The 21,068-nt window shown below is 38.4% G+C and overlaps 1 pseudogene; it reads left to right on the top strand.

The window, feature by feature from the left end:
* Positions 1-5,217, top strand: part of LOC105034332 (ADP-ribosylation factor 1-like) — a 30,033-nt pseudogene extending 24,816 nt beyond the window's left edge.
* Positions 5,218-21,068: the final 15,851 nt, after the last annotated feature.

Genomic DNA, 21,068 nt, shown 5'->3' with positions numbered 1-21,068 from the left:
TCTTGATATGGATAGTGGAGATGATAGCTGCGATGTTCCTTCATAGGATTTAATGTGGAGGCTGTGGAATATAAGAATATCCACTTTACTGTATGGGATGTATTGGTGGTCAGGACAAGGTATGAATTCTATTAACATTTTTTTTTTGAATGCAATCCACATTGTTTTTTCTTGCGAAGAACTTGCTTTTGTGTTCAATGATCTGAGAAACATGGTAACTAATAAGTCATCTTGATTTTGAATTTCTGCGTGTCTATTGGGATTTTTATGAAAGTATTTTAACATGTCTTTGTTTGTAGGTTATTTGTATGAAACATGCTATTCTTTATTTTATAGACCCGTCCACTTTGGAGGCACTACTTCCAGAACATGGTTTGGTATTTGTGGTGGACAGCGATGATATAGATTATAATTGGAGCTAGGGATGAGCTGCACAGGATGTTAAATGAGGTTTCATTTTTTTTCCCCTTTTCCCTGAGACTCAATTATGATCTTTTCAACATTGCATTCATATCTTGAGATCCTGCTAGCATGCGTGGTGGTTATGTCATTTTAGTTGACTGTAGCAATGCACAGAGCTTTCTTAAATTGGTACTTCTTGAATTATTATTGTCTATATGAATAGTTTCGGACCTGGACCATTGATCAACCTGGACAAATGACAGGGTCATGGGTCATTAGTTCAACCACCATATCGACTAGAATCAAACCATGACAACATATGATGATAAATATATGTGATCAATTAACTATTTAAAAAATTACTTGTACATGCATGTATATGAAAGAAAAAGGACAAATATTTAAAATTTGTTTGCAATTTCCAAATAATATTTATTACTTTTTATTATCACATAGCATTATAATTTATAGTCAACAAGTTGCAATCAACTTTAATTCAATCAACTTTATTTTATGATTTTGAGAAAAAGCTGGGAAATAGAGGAGATTATCAATCGTTAAAGGCTCAAAACAAAAAGGAAGACTAAAATATTAGCAGCACTTTGCCAATACCAGTAGCTTAAACATTTTCAAATACAAATACCAATTGCATACCAATTACTTTGACAGTTTTAGCAAATTTTACCCATAGAATAAATGACTACAGTGTTCCAGAACCGTTCCTACTTAGAGCCTTTATGCTTTATATTTCCATGCAAAATTAACACAGGCATCAAGTGACAATGAAAAAAATTGGCGTCTCAGGGGGGTTTGGGAGAGGGTGGGGGGGGCCAATGAATCGAAAAGAAAATGCCACGGGGGGACATGTTGGAGGTTTGAGCCCCCAAAAAGCGAGGGAGAGAGAGAGTATCCAATAAGCTACATCTGCCATCTCCATCTGTCACCATGGGTGGTTCACATTCACTGCCGACACTAGCAAAGGAGGAACGATTTATGTTGTTGAGGATGAGAGAATGAAGATGGAGAATGAAAATAACTGTGCCCTAATTCCCAAATCAAGAGATTTTATCAACAAAAAAACATCCAGTGCAGTTGAACCCAGAGTGGTTGGAACAATTTACATTTTTAACTGGTGGTTTTCTGGTTCTTACAAAATAGAACAGTTTTTTAGTGGGAACAGTTTTCTGTGTGTGACTGGACTGTAGATCTGGCCTGTTGGTAGTTCAACTGGTTCAACTGGCCAGCCCAGTCCAGTTTTAAAACCTTGGTTTACATATCTACTTGCATTTTGTATTTTGTCAGGTTTACTGATTAGTTTTTTGCTTTCTGGATCATTTGATATTTCTGTATCTTCTATACCATTGTCCAAATGTATTGTAACCGTGTTCACCTCTTTGGTTATGTATATTATTTTTAATTTACTTGCTTAGTTTCACTTGATGCTTATTCATGATCACTTTGGTCCATATAAGCTTCTCACTTCCATGGATAGAATGAAGTTAGAATTGAATTGTTTGTCACCTGGGAATGCAAATTCTTATCTCATGTTAAAGCTATAACTAGCCTCGTGAGTATTTTTATGCAACAAACCATTGAAGTTGTGGACCTTCTCTCAAGCAACAACATGCCAGAACCAACCTTGGTAATATTTATTGGCTTGGTGGTGCCATTTAAAGGCCAAAAGGCTCCTCGGATTACGGTCATCTGTGGTCTGCTGTTCATCTTGCTATGGCTGAAGTTCTCAAAAGCAGTCTTGATACCTGTTTGGGTTAAATAATCATGGTCTATGAGAGTTCAAGATATGCTTGTTCTTATGTAAGCCACTTATCCGAGCATTTATTTGGAAATGAGGATAGCTTATAGAACTTGCCTGTGATTGTGGATCAATTCCATATTGTCTAGAAGTCAAATAAATCAAGTGATTCCTAGAAAATCTATCTTGCTATTGTTGCATTGTTAGAATGTAAACCTGCTGAGACTACACTGAGCTAATGCTATGTTGTGAAATCCTTTCTTTTTCTATATGAAATATCAGGATGGAGCTGTTTTTCCTAAAACTAACTTCCCAGCTCCTGTAACCTGTCAACTTCTGCAAAACAGATTGAATGAAAGCAACCAAAAGATGATTTTCATCATTTCTGATGTTTTACATTGATGGAACTAGTTTATCACATGGGCAATGCAAATTCTTTTGTAAAACAAAATTTGCAAGTTTCATTTGAGTGAACAATAAATGATAGAAGAGAGGCTCAAACTTGTGATATTATGGTTCACAAACGCATGCTCTAGTCAACTCAGTTACATCATGCAAACAGTCTTGAAAATAGGATGGAAACGGGATGCAAAACCAAGTGAAGTCGCCGACAATGGGAGATGTCTCATGCACAGATTGTTCTGGAGAGTATGTTGTATATTTGAACAGACATATATCAATAAAGTGTCTCATTTTTAATATTCAACCACCTTCACAATCATCCACGCTTGCACCCAATTTCATATGTACATAATCATTCTCTATCTTAGTTGCCATTGTTGTCCGTTTATACACATTAGTGGACTAGATAAGATTTCTTATCATTGAGATGTCATATGCTCAAGCTTAATATAGCTCGTCCATTGATAGGAGCTTTGTAGTGTTGCAGGACATTTTCAAAACTATAGCTCTCATCGGTGATGCAGTTCTTAGAGAATCAGAGAACAAATTCTGGAACTCTCATCAATTCTTCTTACTCGAGATTACAACTCATCTCTGAACTTTCATAAGTTATCCTGCTTGCTGGGACTATGACTTATCTCCATGATGAAAGGCTACATTATTAAATGACCAACTTGTTTATTCTCCTGTGCAACATGTCTCTATGTATTGCATATTAGCATGATAAAATGCATGGTAGGCCTCATAATTTACAAGGTTGTCTCTCTATGCTTGGGTGTAGATAAGGGTCATACGGCTAGGTCAAACTTTTATAAATATTTTAGTTTTTAAAATTATTATTTCTACTTTTAGTTCTTTTTTAGTCTATTTCAGAGAGATAGGTGACTGACCTTAAAAGATTGGATTTTTAAGAGTTTCAGGTCTTAAATGTTTGTCCCTTTTGAAGATGTATGCGTGTATATATGTATGTACATATTTACTTATGTATGCATGTATTCATGTATCATGCATGTGTGTATGTATTTAATTTATATATGTATGTATGTATGTATGTGTTTGTGTGGGTATTAAACAAGAAAAAGTGATTTTTTGTCTGTGGTAACTGTGTATTTATATCCACTTTGGCGCAGTACAGCCTTATTTTTCCCAGAATATTTAAGAACTTGTTCCTGCTCATGTTTTCTCATGTTGGTTTAGTGGGTTGAAATGATTATCAGATAAGAAAAAATGGACTCAATCTTGTACAATATGACAGGATGAACTGAGAGGTGCCATATTGCTTGTGTTTGCAAACAAACAAGATCTTCCAAATGCTGTTAATGCAGCAGAGATCACTGATAAGCTTGGTCTTCACTCTCTCCGCCAATGCCATTGGTTTACCTCCTGTCTATTTTGACTCTTACAAGTAAATCACATGCATTGCTTATCTGGGTATTTCCTCTTACCAATAGTTAATTTGCTCTTCTTTGATTTTCAGGTACATTCGGAGCTCCTGCGTTGACTTCTGGAGAGGGTCTATATGAAGGGCTGGATTGGCTTACCAACAACATTGCTGACAAGGTCGACAGTTGATATTACCATAATGTTGTCTTTATTTTATCTTATAGCTTTGAGCTTAAATGTGTATCTGTGTTAAAGCAAAGTTAAAATTTTACTCAGTTATTGGTCAGAACATATGGGTGAAGGTGATGACATAATTTCTTTACCTGTCAAAGCCTGTTGATATTGTTCTTGAAGGAGTAGATGGAAAGATACCAACTGTTGTACCTATAGCTGGGGCTTGGTTTCAGCGTGACAAAGGGGTAATTTTTGGTCGTTGCCAGAGTAACTTCTATTGCATCCTGGGAACTGGAAAGAGGTTTCTGGAGTTAGTACCATCACGAAAGAAGGAAAAACTGGGTCTTCTTATTGCTGCTGCCCATGTAAGGTTCATCATTGGAGGTTTGATTTTGTGATATGATAATTAGCTAAGACTGCCATCAGCTATTCCTGTCAACCGTAGATTGTTGTTAGCTGCGTTGTTCTTGTGAGCAAATATGGTATAATGAGCAACATGACAGAATATGAACAAGGGTTGGGGGCCTTCCAGGAAGGGCATAAAACTCCTTCAGGTCATAAGTTTTGGTTTGCGACTTGGGTCTTTTCAGGAATTCTTTGACAAGGCTCTTTATTTCAGCTTGATCTTGACGACCATCTGTTGTACTAGAAAGAGAATTTGTGAATGACCGCCAAACTGGAAGCAGGAAGCTGCAGAATCTCTCTTCAAACGTGATGCGCTAGATTTTTAATTGTCCAAAAACAGTGAGCTACAATTAGTACTGGATATTTAATTGTTCGCAAATAGTGAGCTAGAATTAGCACTGCTACTGGTTAAAAGTATATTTTATCTGTTTTAGTGTCAGGTGAATTATGCCTATCAAGAGACTAGGTGGGTTTCTGGAATGGTGCGCTATTTTGGTGATGTGGTCTATCTGCATGCGGCCGTTGTGCTTTAGTGTAGGGTGTTTCAATTAGGCATGAGAAGGTTTTGCATGAAATGAAGCAGAGAAATGTAGAGGCGGGGCTAGGATTTTCTCTCCTTGATGGACTCCATGTTGATGGGCCGTTGAGGTTATGCTAAGCTGCATTAAAATATTCTATATCATTCTATTCTTTCCTGACGTATTGGTTGCAGTCTGCCTTTTATGTTCTAGAATCTTGTTTGTTTGTTGCAGGCCTAGGATGATCACGGTGCATTTTTTATGTGATTCTGGATGCAGGGGTAAACATTATCAAGGTTTCTTGAGGATTGTGTATGTAAAAGTTTTGCTTCTGTTTATTATGTCTGGTACCTAATCCGAAAGGTAAGTTGAGCTTTGACTCTTGAATCAATCAATCTTGAAAGCTGTAATAGGATTTTCCTGAAATTCTCTTGTGAATGTCAATCTGCAATCCTTTGCGGGGATGATAATTTTAGTTGAGCCATTAGGCATCTGATTTGATCCGAATGGGATAAATTTTATCTGATTCGATTAAAATTTGGGATGGATGTGATTTCTAAATAAAATATTCGAAACAGATTTGGATCGTTAATAGTATTGTTCTGTCCTAAATCTGATTCGATACTATTTTAAATATTTTTTTTTTAAAATTATAGTTATCTTATAATATTAGAATGATGAAGTTCTTATCTGATGCAATTTGATCTGATCGAATTCTTTTTATATGCCCAACTTGATGTAATTTGCACCACTACTTGATCTGATTCGACCCGATTTGGAGTGGATACGTGGATATAAAATTTTTAATTAAATAAGATAGATATGGATATCAACCAGCCTGATCCATTGCCGTCTCTAGCATCTTGTTTTATCCTGCAACCATCAGTCATTTTAGGGTAACATACGATTCTGAGCGCCAAAAGGTTGTGGGAAGGAAAACCTTGTGGTCACTGAAAATTGCTGAAACATGTTTCATATAATTGCTGCTTGCATAGCATGCAGCAGTCACCTAGCAATCCTGCTTGTGGGGTTCATGTTGCTGTTATTGAACGGGTTCTAGGGTTAACTCCCGCCCATCCTTCCTCAGAATTGCTCAACTTTGGGGAAATGATTTTTGGGATGTTTGCATAAAAATTTTTACACGTGCTCTGAACCTGGATCAGCTTCGCCCTGTTGAGTTCGTATGATCCACAACCGGAAAGCATGAAAAGTGGCTGCTGTATATGCACGTGTGGCAATTGGTTTAATTTCTGGCATCTACAGCGTTTAAGACTGCAAAGGCTTGGCGTTCGAACCAGCGTGCAAGCATATATTTATACTATTTCCTGGTTACCGCAGCGCAGAGGGTGTTTAGCTGATCAAGTTGGATGATATCCTGTGAAATTTATTAAGTTTATATTAGATATTTTAAAATAAAAATCCAAGGATCTGTTTGATATAGTTTTTGTTTGTTTTCCTTTTTATCAGAAAACCCAAGAAGGAAAATGTAACTGAACCCCCCTCCATATGATAAAGCCCTTTTGTCGAGAAATAAAACAAAAAAACTTGGTGCAAATACACTCTTAACATTTTCTACTATGTGGTTAGAAAATAGTCAGTTATTTTGGAATTCTATTCTTTTTGCATGAAGCAAATACATATGAACAGTACTAATGTAACTCATGAATAAAACTATATTATAGACTATTTAGTTTAAAAATCCAAATTTTTGATTGATTTGCAGCATGCTGGGAATGGCGGTTGCTTTGTGTTTTTATTTTTTACAACTTGTGAGTGAAATACCGTTTGAAGATTCATGTTGACGATAGCACTGGCAAAAATAATTTTGTTGTTTCTTGTTTTACTTTTGCTCCTTATTGAAAACAAAAAAAATTATTGCCAAAACAATTTTAGGAAAAAAAATCATAGGGTTTTATCATACATGTTAAATCCAGCTCATTTTTTTCTTAACTTTTTGGAAACGAAAATAGAAAATGATAAGCAATACCAAATGGGACCTCACATAATTTGATTATTGCATGATTATGGGTCTGTTTAGGAATGTTATAGTTTTTGGCCAAAAAATATATTTTAGTAAAAACTGTGTCTTGGTGTCTAAAATTATTTTTAGATAAAGTAGTTTTTTGTTTGACTGTCAATATCCTAAAATTATTTTGAAATAGTAGAAATATTTACTGTATATTTAGTTAATAGATCCAAAAGCTATTTTTAAATAATAAAATGACTAACAAGGAATAATATCTAAAATGATTCTAAAATTGCTTAGATATAAAATTCACTAAATTTTTGTTAAAAGTTATCCACTTTCTTATTTCTTTTGCAATTGCCTTTGTGTCAATATGCAGGAATAGAAATGAGAGGAGATTAATAAAAGAAAGAGTCTTTAAAAAAAATCGGCAAAAAAAGAATGTGACGTCCATAGAGATAAGAGGAGATTAATACGAAGAAAGAACAATAAGAGATCAAAAAATTTGAAAGTCGAAAAAAAAATGTAGATAGAGATGAGAGAAGATTAATTGGGGATGTGGATAGAGATGAGATAAAATTAATCTGAAGAAAGAAAAAGAAAGTCGAACAAAAAGGAATATAAATAGAGATGAGCGGAGATTAATAATCCTAGAAGTCAAAAAAGAAACATAAATAGAGATGAGATTAATCAAAGATGTGGATGGAGAATCCTGATAGACAAAGAAGTAGGAAAAAGGGAAGTGAGTGATATCAAGAGGGTAATATGTAATTTTTCTTAAAAGAAATTAACCTCATACAAATACAATATTTAGCTTGCAGTACTGCATCCATAAGAAATGAGAGGATATCAGCTTTACATATATCATATTTTTAAAGATCTTAAATACGGTGCACAATTATTTTTGAATTGTAGTCAAATATTTCAAATTTTACTTTTAGATCTGAAATCATTTTTATAGTCACAAACACATCCTGAGACATGCACTATACATGAAAGTCTAGCCTTTTTGGTAAGTGCTTGGTGTGCTCCTAGTGTGTAGCATTTATCCGTAGGAGGCACAGCTTTAGGGGAAGTGGATTGTATGCATTAGCTTGACCGACTCAAATGCAGACCATGCTACGACCATGTTGTGGCAAATCCATCAGCAATTGGCTAAATGAACCATGTGGTACTCCTAGCAGCATCTACTCAGTGATATTCACTCCTTATCACTATTGAAGGGAGAAAACAAAACTCTTTTTTTTTTTTTTTATAAATCCAGATTTATTAAATTAAGCTAACAAAAATATATCCATATGAATGAAAAAATAAAATATATAAAAAGCTAAAGAAGTCTCCCGTAGAGCAGTCTAAAAGATAGTTTTCGTATGATTAGTCACATGTATCATCATCTAATTAGCTGCATTAATAGCCTCTATATAAACATATTTAATCTCATGGGATAGAAGGAAAACCAATCATTCTTAAATAATTTCTTAATAATAGATCTAGACTGGTCTAAATAGTAAACTGACTGAAAGCCAGCGAATTACGGTCAATCAATCATCTTCAAGTATAATATGCGTTGTCTTCGGATGCGTTACTCCAAACTCCAATCCTTTTTATAGAGCATGCATACAACTCAGTCGTATGTGCCAATGTCTCAAACAAATGGGCTATGCAACTGCCACTGGAACAATGCATGGACCTCCAATAACAAAACTAACTCCCACCTGTATTCAAAACAAAAGCCGTTTTATTCTTTTAAGAAAAGCTCCGAGCATAGAAAGTTATGTCAAACTCTCGAAGCTTGGAGTGCCTTTTGCTTGGATGGTGTGCTAAGATGTTATTCAATGTTTTATTTTCGGGGAAAAGCGCATCTTTCGTCATCATTTTGGAGGTGTAGGGAATGGTATCGGTGGGGTCCTTGAGAAGGTGGTCGGGGCCCCCTTCCCTCAAGTGGAGACGGAGGGGTCAGACTCCTCAATCATGGATTGAGGGGAATTAGATAAAGGAAGGTTCCCTCACCTTTAATTATTCCTCCCTCCCGGCCCAGCAGCGTTTACATCGCACCATGTGTACGGGCCATTTCCATATAATACACTACACAGGAGATCCTCGGGGCTTCCATTGGCTTCCGGTGATTTACTATACTGATCATAAAACTGCGGTGTGGTAGCATTGTCAAAAGGAAAAGAGTCATTAACATCCATAAGGAAAAAAGAAAAGAAGAGAGAGAAAAAAAGAAACGGGAAAAGAGTCACGATGCCGAGCCAACCACTGAGTCTTAAGCATTGAGCGGCTGGTGGAGGCTCCATCCATCCATCACCTGAGATAAAACGTACCAATTCCATTCCGTTTCGGATGCCATGACATTTGCCGCCAATTAATTGAAGAACCTACCGAGGAATTAAGAAGGTCAAAGTCTGGGCGTGCAGGAACCCATTTTCTCCTCTGGCTAACGTCACTTAAAAGGGCCGGCCAATCTACGCCTCCGGCCGGAAAAAACAGAATATGTCAGTAGGAACAACTTTTCAACCACTCACTTTAATTTATTGCCTATTGGGAAGCATGGTATCCGTGTGCCAATATTTCCATTGGATTTTTTTTTAAAATAATATTTTTTAATAAAATATTCTCAAAATACAGTCTATTGGAAATTATTTTTGAATCTACTATTTGGGTGTCATGTAAGGTAAAATTGTGGCTTGGGTTCAACCCACAATTTTGAGTCCACATGGACAATCTCGTGGGTTTAACCCATGAATTCCAGTGCTAAGGGAGCAAGATGGATTTGATTTGAAAACGGGGGTTGCACCCATGATTTTAAAGTTGTGGGCTCAACCCATAATTCAAAATTAAATTTTTTTGTCACCTATGTTTTTAAATTTATGGGTTGAACTTACATTTTTAAATTCATGGGTTGAACCTATATTTTTATCTTGAAAATACTGCATGATCGTTGAAAATTCATGGGTTGAAGTCATGTTTTACTTTGCAATTTGGCTCGTTGGAGACCGTTGGAAAAATTCATGGCTTGAACTCACAAATTTATGAATTTATGGGTTCAACCTATAATTTCATTGGCTTTAAATCAGACCCAAGCCCATCCTACTCTCCATTGAGAATTTTTTAGAAATTTTCTTGTATTGGTCCATTTAATCCATAAATTCTAATCCCCACCTTAAAATTGTTTTAATGGCTTCAAAAAAAGATGGAGTTTTGTTGAAAGAAAAGAGGGCTCAAATAAAGAAAGAAAAACAACCGTCTTATAGGTATGAAGAGACCTTATTTTTAAATAATGAGTGTAGTGAAAAATTTCGATCAAATTTTTTTGAAAGAAAAATTGTAAGAGATAGAATAATTGATTTAAATAGTTTGAGTGATTTTTATATTAGATTTTTATTTGAAAGGATGGGTTGGCTATCTATGATTATGCTCAACACGCCAACATATCCTACTCTGATTCAGTATTTTTATAGTAATTTTAGTTTTAATAGTTCAGCTCGTTCTATTTCATCATATGTTAAAGGGCAAGTTATCGAATTTGACTGTAATATTTTAGGTCAGATTTTATGTATTCCATCAAATGGTGATAGATATTTCAACACTAGTACTATTTGGAATTATCCAGTTTTAGATTATGCTTCCTGTGTTAGAACTGTTTTTGAGGACAATATATGTCTGACCGCTAAACCTAATACACATATGTCACCACTTAAAATTAGATTAATCCATCATATTTTTATGTTTAATTTTCTATCTAGAGGAGGTCATAGAAAATATGTATCGTATTTAGATGTTTATCTCATCAGAATGGTTCTTTCGAGTGATAGGGTTAATTTGCCCTATTTAATGATGCATTATATAAATGAATGTTTTCAAAGTTTCAAAACTATTTTGCCATATGGAGTAGTTATGACCGCTATATTTGAGACATTTGATGTCCATATCATGACTGATGATGAAGTTATCAAGCTCAAACCTACTGACATTTACAATCATGCATCTATGAGGTGTATGGGTTATACATTTCATGATGGCTATGGAGACGTAGGTCTGCGATAGATGAAGAAGAATATGATGGTGAAAGAGGTGGTCAACCTACCGATAGGGAGCAACCTACACATGCTATACACTCCGATCAGCATGCATTGTCTGCTCGCATTGATGCATTAGAGATATTTGTCAGTGAGAGATTTGCACATATGGATGCCCGGCTAGATGAGAGATTTGTACAGAAGGGTGCCCGACTGGATGAGGGATTTGGACGATTTAATCAGTTCGTACAGTATTTTTATTGTCAATTTTCTCCACCACCACAGGAACCTGCTACGGATGATTAAACTTCGGCAACTGGTTGTAGTATTTGAGGCTTCATCCAAACATCTTTCATCTTTTTCATTTATTTTTAGATAAATGTACTTCAGTTTGATGTAAGCATATGTAGTTTTATTTTGGTGCTGCCATTTCAGGTGAGAAATCTTGTATTCTGATCAAAATTATGTGAAATTTAAGATATGATTTTGACAGTAAAGTGATTAAAATAAAATACCGAATAGTCATAAACTTTTTTGAAATATTTTTTTAATATTAATATAGTATTTATTATTAATATAATATTTTAAAAATTCTATAGGTCGGTCGACCACTTGAGGAAATCGATTGACTGCGGCCCACCAAGCTGAATAGTCGAGCTCGAAACCTCAGTTCGATCGACCATTATGGCACGCAAGCCATGCCATTGCGGTTGACCGTCTGAGAATTTCGATCGACCGCAGTCCACCGAGTGCATCGATCAAGCCAGGTCGCTCAGGCCGATTGATCAGGAGGTCTACTTGCCTTTGCCTGCGGTTGATCGCCTAGAAATTTTGGTTAACCATGGCCCATCGAGCCGATCGGTCGAGCCAAGGTCAGCATGTGTGGTCGACCACATGGCACGCACAATGTGCTATTGAGGTCGACCGCTGGCTTAGGTTTTTTTTTTAAAATTTTTTTCTTACACTTGATAGATTTTGTTTTGTCATGCTTAGATTTACATGTTTGAAGAAAGCATAAGGTTACCTTTACTTAGATAATCCACTTTGGCATGCCAAAATGCATTAAGTAAAGCAACGTGTTCGACACCATTTTATAAAGCAACACGTGTGATACCATAAATCCATAAAAATCCATATGTCCAACCCAACATAAATCCAACACACCATGAAAAAATATAAAAGTATATACATCATGTGCCACAAGGCAGTCTTTGCTTCCTCTTTGCAGGTTGCTTGCGATGGCCCATAGGCAGAGCCTCACTCGAACCCTCATGCTCGGTACCATGCTCTACCCCTGTAGCTTTTTGAGCATGTTGCTGAGCCTCACTCAAACCCTCATGCTCTTCGGTACCATGCTCTACTTGTGTGGCTTCCTGAGCATGTTGCTGAGCCTCACTCCGACCCTCAGTCGGACCCTCACTCGATCCCTCATACTCGACCGCTGCATACTCAAAATGTGCTGTAGTCTCTTCTATGGACTGAAACTGGGTTACATTGTCATGCATATACACCAGCGAGGATATATATGAACTAAATGATGGAAAGTTTGGGATTGAAAATGATGATGAGCAATATCGTCTGGTACCTCCTCTATGCAATGTAGGTGCTCCTGATGACGAGGGATGCAAGAAAGGTAAAGGAGTGGACTCTGATGTGCTATGGTCATGATCGTGGATATCGACAGAGATACGAGCATGCTTGTCGATGATGTGGAGGATTAAAGTATAAATATCCTGGATGACATGTTCGGACGTGGACAATGAGTCTAGATGAGCCAAATGATGAATTCTCATCAGATTGTCACTCTAACATAAACAAAAGATGAGCAATAGTCAAATAACAAAATATTAATCACAAAAAATAAATAAATATGAAATCTTACCAGATAGTCAATCATCGCTCCACCACGATAAATAAATCGATGCATAATATGATGATACCACTTTATGTAGTCATCATAATAGTCCATCATTCTGTCGGCTGCTGGACCGTCTACAATATAATCGAGCCGACTCTCTCAAAAAGCATGGGTGGAAACCTCTGTCACCTTGAAAGCATCTCTCCATCTAGTAATTCAAATACAAAATCTTAGAGTTTGAATATTACATTGGTACTTTAATTACATACCTCATGACTAGAGGACCAGCTAGTAACGCACCTCCACCAGGCAAATCCATAATAGGATCTACAGGAGGTTGAAATAATCTGCAAGGAGCTATAAATGGAAACCTATCCCAGACCCACACCTGGAGTACAATCAAAGATCTCGCAACGTCGAAAGCATATATGCTACTTGCCCTACAAAGCTCTTTATACAACCATGCTAGGCCCACACTACCCCAACTGTAGTATCCTGTGGCCTCAAAATCGATAAGTAGTGGTAAAAATATTATATGCATCATGTTATTTGATTTATCCGCATATGAACACCCTCCTATTAGTTGCAGAATATATGTCCCAGCATAACGCTGTATGGCTATAACATCTGCATCTGATGGTAACTTGAGAAACTGCTGTTCCAACCATGCAAGATTCAGTTTACAACCCTTGAGTTTATCGGAAGGTGGGACAACACCTAATAAATCAAAACATATCTGATACCAGTCCTGGTGTGTACTATCTATCACTGGAAGATCGTCAATTGATAAATCCATCTGAATGTTGATGTCCTCCAGAATGATAGTGCACTTACCAGGTGGAAGATGAAATGTATGGGTCTCTGGATGCCACTGCTCTATGAAGGCGGTGATCAAATACCATTCTGGCGATATGAAACCCATGTAGCGAAGACCATAAAAACTAACTTGTTGCAGAAGTGACACTATTTGTATATCCAGCAAGGTCGAGCGAGTAAAAGCTAGCTCTCCTTATTGATATCTAAGAAAGAAATGCTCCTATAAACATGAAAAGAAGATACCTCAAATCTTCATATTCGAACAAATGCAAATTAGTTATATAAATACATACCTGCCCATCCTAGATGGTGGAAGACTGATGAGATGCCTGACCATATAATACTGTCTGATCTACCGACCCTGACTCCATGTGCACAATAGTGTAGAAGGCATTTGTAAAAATAGCTTTTTGATACTGAATCAAATAAACACATATTTCATACTGAATCAAAGAAACACATATTTGATATAAGTCAGAATAAAAGTAATATCACATTACAATTGCTGATAATACAAAGTTTCATCAATTTCAAAAAAATATTTATTCTCCAGTTCTCGGACATGTTTGTCTGCTATGTCCTATTTCACCATAATTTTGACATATAGTTCTATTTCCGACTTTTGTCCAATCTATTTTATTCTTGAGTTTAGAGGATCGTGGCCTTCCTTTCTGTCGCAATCGTTCTTTCTGTGGTATAATGGTGATGTCACTTGTTTGTCGTGCCCAATAATCTACATGCGGGATCGATTGAAATTGATGATTGTAACTACGATGGTACTCTACTAGTGTGTAACATTGATCAATATATCATCAAAAATCAATTGACACATGTGCACACACAGCCATCACATGAGAACACGACAAATGATAACACTGTCATTTCTGACATGTTTACGTACGCTTAGATAGCTGTACTATCTATATGTCATATTAGGTTATTAGTTTCAAAAGCTATTTATTATTTGTAATAACTTAATCTGAGTAAAATCTATCATCACCTGAGTATTGTTGCCTTTATTCATATATGTCCCACGGAATGTTGTTTGCACTTGAAACACTCTGCTTACTCTATCAAACTTTGTGACATTATGAGGTGTCATTTTTGATTGATTGGCAATCATACAAGTTGTAGCAAATAGAACAAATCTTTCATCTCTGGTTAATACTTCATCTACCTAGGCATGTCGACCATCAAAATATGATACAAGTCTAAAGAATGTCAGTTGCACCAATGAAGTTACCAGCAGGAAGTGCGTATTTTTTAGTACACCATTAAATATTCAGATAAATTAATGATCATCATTCCAAATCGATGACCACCATCATGTGCACGAGACCATTTCTCCATCGAAATCTTATTCAACCATTGAATGGCTTCCGAATTCACTTTTTTAATCTTGCTCATACATCTATTGGACTTTCTAAGTTGTGTTTGCATTTTGATTATTTTCACCAAATCTCTGAGTCTGGAGTCCTAAAACCTAGTATTGAAGTTATTTGCTATGTGGTGCAAGCAATAAACATGATGTGCATCTGGTGGTTGCCAGTCAAGATGTTCATTCTGCAAAGCCGATAATATACCTACATGTTGATCTGAAATAAGATATATACCATGATGTGATGTAATACAACATCTTAGACAAGCCAAAAATCAGCCCCATATATCAGTAGACTCTTCATCTACTATAGCAAAAGCAAGTGAAAATATTTGGTTGTTTTCATCAACAGCTGTTGCAATCATCAGCTTCTCTCGATATTTTTTATACATAAATATAGCATCGATACTGATAACCGGTCTACAATATTTGAAGCCTTCAATTAATGGTGCAAAGACCCAAAAAGCATGATCAAATACAGTCAATGGAGGATAACCGATGGAAGTACTGATGAACTTCACCCAAGAGTCGGGATTAAATTTTTGTACAACACGCAAGCATTTCGGCAATAGATCATATGATGTATCCCAATCTCCATATGTCAATGTCATTGCATTTTACTTCGCCTTCCATAATTTTTTATAACCGACCGTTTACTTGAATCTATTTTTAATAATTACACTAATACTGACAACGAAAATTATGGGCACTTCTTTTACGACATCTCAAATTTCATTAACAATGAAGTTCGAATCAAGACCACAATAATCCTGAGAAAATATAGTCGAAATACGTATATATGGACCGATATACCTTGTAATTTCAAAGTAATCATATCGCTTAATAGTTTGGAGAAAGAAATTACATCCTGACTCTCTATTTTTGTATTTTACCATCCAAAGCTTTGACTCTGACTCGATAATTCTAAATTCATGATATCTCTCAATATGATATTATTTTACTGTAGTTTATAGTTCTATCTTATCTATCAAATAGAGCCCTTTTGACAACTCGGTACCTCTTTTCCAGTTGGTGCACCGTGCCTCTAACACAGAAGACATAGATACGTTAGCTGTCATCCAATCAATTGACCTAAATGTTTTAGAAGGAGCTTCAAATACCCCCAAATTTGGGTGCTCTTCCACAAGTGGGCACCCTATATTAGTAAAAGTACTGACTTGCTAAGGATTGAAGTCCATCTCATCTTCACTTCATATGTCATCTTCTTTTAATAGCCGATTATCTATGTGAACCATATCATCGGTAGGTGTATAAATTAATGATTCTCTGATAGTGACACCTGCCACATCAAGATCCATTGTAGAGAATTGATCCTCTACATGTCTGAAACTTTGAGTCATTGGTACATTATCAATCACAAAGTACTAGATGGACCGATCTGTTCAGTGCCATGAGTTGTTCTTATATCCCTATCAGCTACTTCATATTCATCTTATTCAGCTTCAATAGGTTGCACTTTTAGAAACAACTCTACACCCGATAAACATGGATGCGAACTAAATGTTGAAAAGATTATTTTCATATCTTCATCTTCACTAATCGAAATCGGTTCATACTTTAATAATGTCAGCTACACAACCTGTGGATATCTATAAATTATTGTGAGTCTATTCTCACTTCTATCTACACGAAAGACTCTACTTAATTTATCCTCCAACTCTCCAAATTTAATTTTAGTTTTAATTTTAATTGCTGTATGAGGATGATGGTGGTATTCAATGCTATTTGACCTATAAACTATAGAACCATTTATGTAGCACAAGACCGTGATACTTTCTTCCATCACTACATATATAACAAATACAACAACTTTAGCAAGCTCCATATAAAATCATCAATAATATGCAAAATAGAGTAAACTACATGGCTCAAGGTCAGAAATTAAAATAAAATCTTCAAATAACATAACAACACTAAATTAAAATAGATAATAATATGAAAAAAAAAATTTCAGAGGGGGGATGATGGGAACCACCAATGATCGGACCGTCGGAAGGCGGTCGAATCCGGAATCCAACAGAGGGAGCAGCCAAAGATGGGGAGCGGCTTGGTGATCGAAAGATGACTGGAGAGATGGAAAAACAGGGAACAGGGGGGGTGAGGAGGACCCCACGGTCAGAGAGAAGGGGAGCAGCGTGGGGACCAACTGGGGTCGGTGGGTGGGGGGGTTGTATGGGGTTGGGGGGCATGATCTGAGGGTTAGAAAGAACGGAAGCAGCGTGGGGACCATGGAGGAGGGGTGGGGGGGTCGGGGGGCACGATCCAACAATCTGAGAGAAGGGAGTAGGGTGGGGACTGTGGAGGGGGAGGGGGGGTGTTAGGGGGCCAGGGGGTGCGATCTAAGGGTCGGACACAAGGGCAGCTGGAGTAAGACCATCGAGAGGTGGCGGGGCCTGGGGGCGCGATCCGACGATGGGACACAAGGGCAGTCGGGATGGAGGTGATGTGGGTAGGGTTGGAATGTCAGAGGGGAGGGGAGCAGCATAGGACAGCATGGCAAAGGAAGGACGGACGGTCGGAAACAAAGGGCGTAGAAAGGGCCCGGGGTGGGGTAGGATGGAAATATCGTGGGTTGAAACCATGAATTTGAAATCGTGGGCTCAACCGATGATTTCAACACCTGGCACACCCCGCGCCATGTGGCAGGTAGTGAGTGCCACGTCAGTCGGAAATCATGGGTTCATCCTATGATTTCACACTGGAACGGTAGATTCGAAAATAGTTTTCGATTGATCGTATTTTGAGAATATTTTATTAAAATATTATTTAAAAAAAATCTTTTCATTCTCTGAGGTGGCTTGACAGCTAGGAAGTAGGTCGAATGTTACGCCCAATCAGATGGGTAGCTAGATAGGATTGGACTCGGTGTGGATGATGCGTTTGAAAACCATTGAGCAAGTATGCTACCAAAAAAAAAAAAAAAAACCATTGAGCAGGTATATATGGACCAAGCCGGCAGCCTGGTGGCCTCTGGGGTTCTCGCATGCACTAAATATTGGCACGTGGGATGCATACAGAACATGAGTTGATGACTTGATGGTGAGCTCTAGAGCAGCAAAATGAATTTAAAAAAATATATACATAAGTTTTGCTGGCCATATGTGCCATCCTACCTGTCCCGAGAGGGGCCGGGATCGGACGACTTGGGCACCTGCAACCAACATAAATTCGCTATCCATCCTTACAACCAGCTGAGCCGACAAGTAAACAAGTAATGATGGTTGACGATCCCATGAATACCTCTCACCAAATTTAAATTATTTTTGTTAGCTGAGATGAGGTTAAGCTAGTGGAGAAGTCAGATGTCCGAGTTCTTGAACGACCAAAAATTTCTCAAATTTAAGTTAATGCGGCCGCACCTGGAGCCAGCTGCCGGACATGGTTCAGGCAGCGCTTCCTTGCAGAATAATGCTGAATACCACCCACTTATACTTATTATGCTAAATATTTTGGCACCAATAAAATAGACTTATTCCTTCATAATATCAGCGGCTATCTCTTATGTCAAAAGTCAATTCCAAGCTAAGAATGAGATCTATTCCATGAAATTGTCTGGAAGCTTATTTCACCCAATAACTATATTATTTTTTTAATTATTCTTTTACTCTTATCCACTCTCTAAAATACAAAATCAAAATCATCATGAAATTCAATGCATATTAAATGCAATTTGCTCTCTTGTACCCTCCCATTTACACCAACCAAATGCTGACAAATCATTATCTTTGGGAACAACTTCATCGTTTTGGGCTGCATGTTAGGAAAGTGGGTTGTATGTCATGCCAGTAAATTGCAAACCGAGCCCCACGTCATGGACACTGAAATTTAAGAGGGCCCTACAGAGTAGCACGAAAAGTGTTCCGCAGCTCTTGACCAGGTGAGAGAATAGAGAAAAGAAAGAGAAGAAGATAGGGGGAGAGAGAGAGAGAGAGAGAGGAAAATTACATTTTTGAGTTTGATCTGGTCACACCGTTTTGGCAAATATGCTTCTTCCCTTTTAGATTTTCTGATGAGATCTCTTGTATTGATCTTTGCTGTATTTTCTTTAGATTACTTTCTCTTAGTGAACACTTATAAAAATCATGTACTATATTATAGTGGATCTCTAGTAGATGCAGCCCGGATTTTTGAATAAACAATATTAAATTTTGATGTGTCATGCCAGTTTCACTTTCTTTTTTTTATTATTTTGTTTAGCCGTTCTTGGGGTTGTGACAATTGATACCAAAGTTTGGAATCGAGGCAAAGAAACACAATAGCGTGTTCGTGATGGTGGGTAACAACCAAATTAAAAATTTTAAGATTTAATGGCTCCAACTTTGTACTTGGAAGTGTAAGATACAAGCCACATTAGTGAAGAATGGGTGCAATGTGGTGCTTGAAAGTAAACAAAGGAAACCTGCTACTGTGATAGATGAAGAGATCTCCAAGATGGAGAAGATGGCAATGATCAGTCTTCATTTATTTCCTTGGAGACCGCTTCAAAAGGATTACTAGAGGAAAACTTGAGAAACATGTATCAGAGAAAAATCTATACCAAGAAAGTAAGATTTTTCTCTAGATACAGTTGTACACTAATTTGAGGATGCAGCATGAAGCTTCATTGTAAGAGCACTTGAATCAGTTTAGTATACTGATTAGCCCATTAGGAATAGTTGAGGTCATGATCAAAGATGAGGAGAAGGCAGTTATATTGCTTAGCTTTGTTGGGACATACCGACCGACCTCTTTCACGCCGACTCACCCTTGGGCCTGCCCGACCGGCGCCCGACTCTACCGACCGCACCGACCGATGACTGCCGACACCGTCCGACTGAAGGTATGTCGGTCAGACAGATCCGTTCCGTTCCCGACTAGCCGAACGGCGGAGCCCGACTCTACCGACTCCCGCCATGCGCCAGACCAGCCGATGGTGTCTCCGGGTCTTCGCCCAACGTCCCGCAACCAAATACCGACGTATGGTCGGACGGCTCTCTCAAACACCGTACGACTGCTGTGGGCTGCTGTCCTGACAAGGGCGTGCAGCGTAGCCGCCTTGGGGCATTGTCCTGCCAAGGACATAGATTAATCCCAGCGATTTGATAGTCCACGGTGATTTGACAGTCCGCGGCGACTCTGACAGTCTCCGGCGATTTGACAACTCCTCCAGTTGTCTGCGCCATTAATGGCGGCACCACACCATGCTCTACTATAAAACGGAGAAGGCAATAGTGCTGCAGAGGTTCTTTCGAAGCCCCTGGACTCACTCTCTCTCTCTAACTCTCTCGCTGAGTCCCTCTGATTCTTTTCTACTGTTGCCTAGTCTCCTCTCTGACTTGATCGTCGGAGGGTCCCCGCCGGAGGCATCTCTGATCAGTGTGGACTTCTCTTGCAGGTGCTCGTTCCTGACGACCAGACGACAAGGGGATTGGCTGCAACAGGTTTGGTGCGCCAGGTAGGGGCCGGATCACGACCTCCACAAAGCTTGAAAAAATTCTTTCGAGACGACAAGAATTAGGGCTCAGCGATCGAGGGCCACCGAATCGGTGAAGCACTCTTTCCGTCGGAAAGAGGCCTCTCCTCCACCCTCCATGGCGGAGCCCAGCTCTCCGCATCCTGTGGTGACCACGGAGGTGCAAATCGCGGTGATTGTGCGGCAGATGACTGTGCTGACGGATACAGTCAAGAGCCTTCAACAACAACCAATCCGGTTGCCGCACTCACTGGCGGGGCAACCGACGGCGCACCCGATGCCGTCCAAGAGCAGCCGCCGACGCCCACATTGGTCTCCGTCTCCTCCTCAGGAGCAGCCGTCACAGCACTCCCACCGAGAGGGGAAGAGGCAGCCACGGTGCGACACCCACCGGTCTCGACGACCCTCTCCTTCCCAGCTGGAATGAGCAAGGAAGGAGAAGCGGTCGCGGACACCATCCGCCTCCCCCTTAGATTTGTCAGGAGACTCGACCCCCAGGGTCTCCCAGCACCGACGGA

The sequence above is a fragment of the Elaeis guineensis genome, chromosome 1 (assembly GCF_000442705.2).
Source record: "Elaeis guineensis isolate ETL-2024a chromosome 1, EG11, whole genome shotgun sequence".
Lineage (NCBI taxonomy): Eukaryota > Viridiplantae > Streptophyta > Magnoliopsida > Arecales > Arecaceae > Elaeis > Elaeis guineensis.
This window is presented reverse-complemented; position numbering and strand designations above follow the sequence as displayed.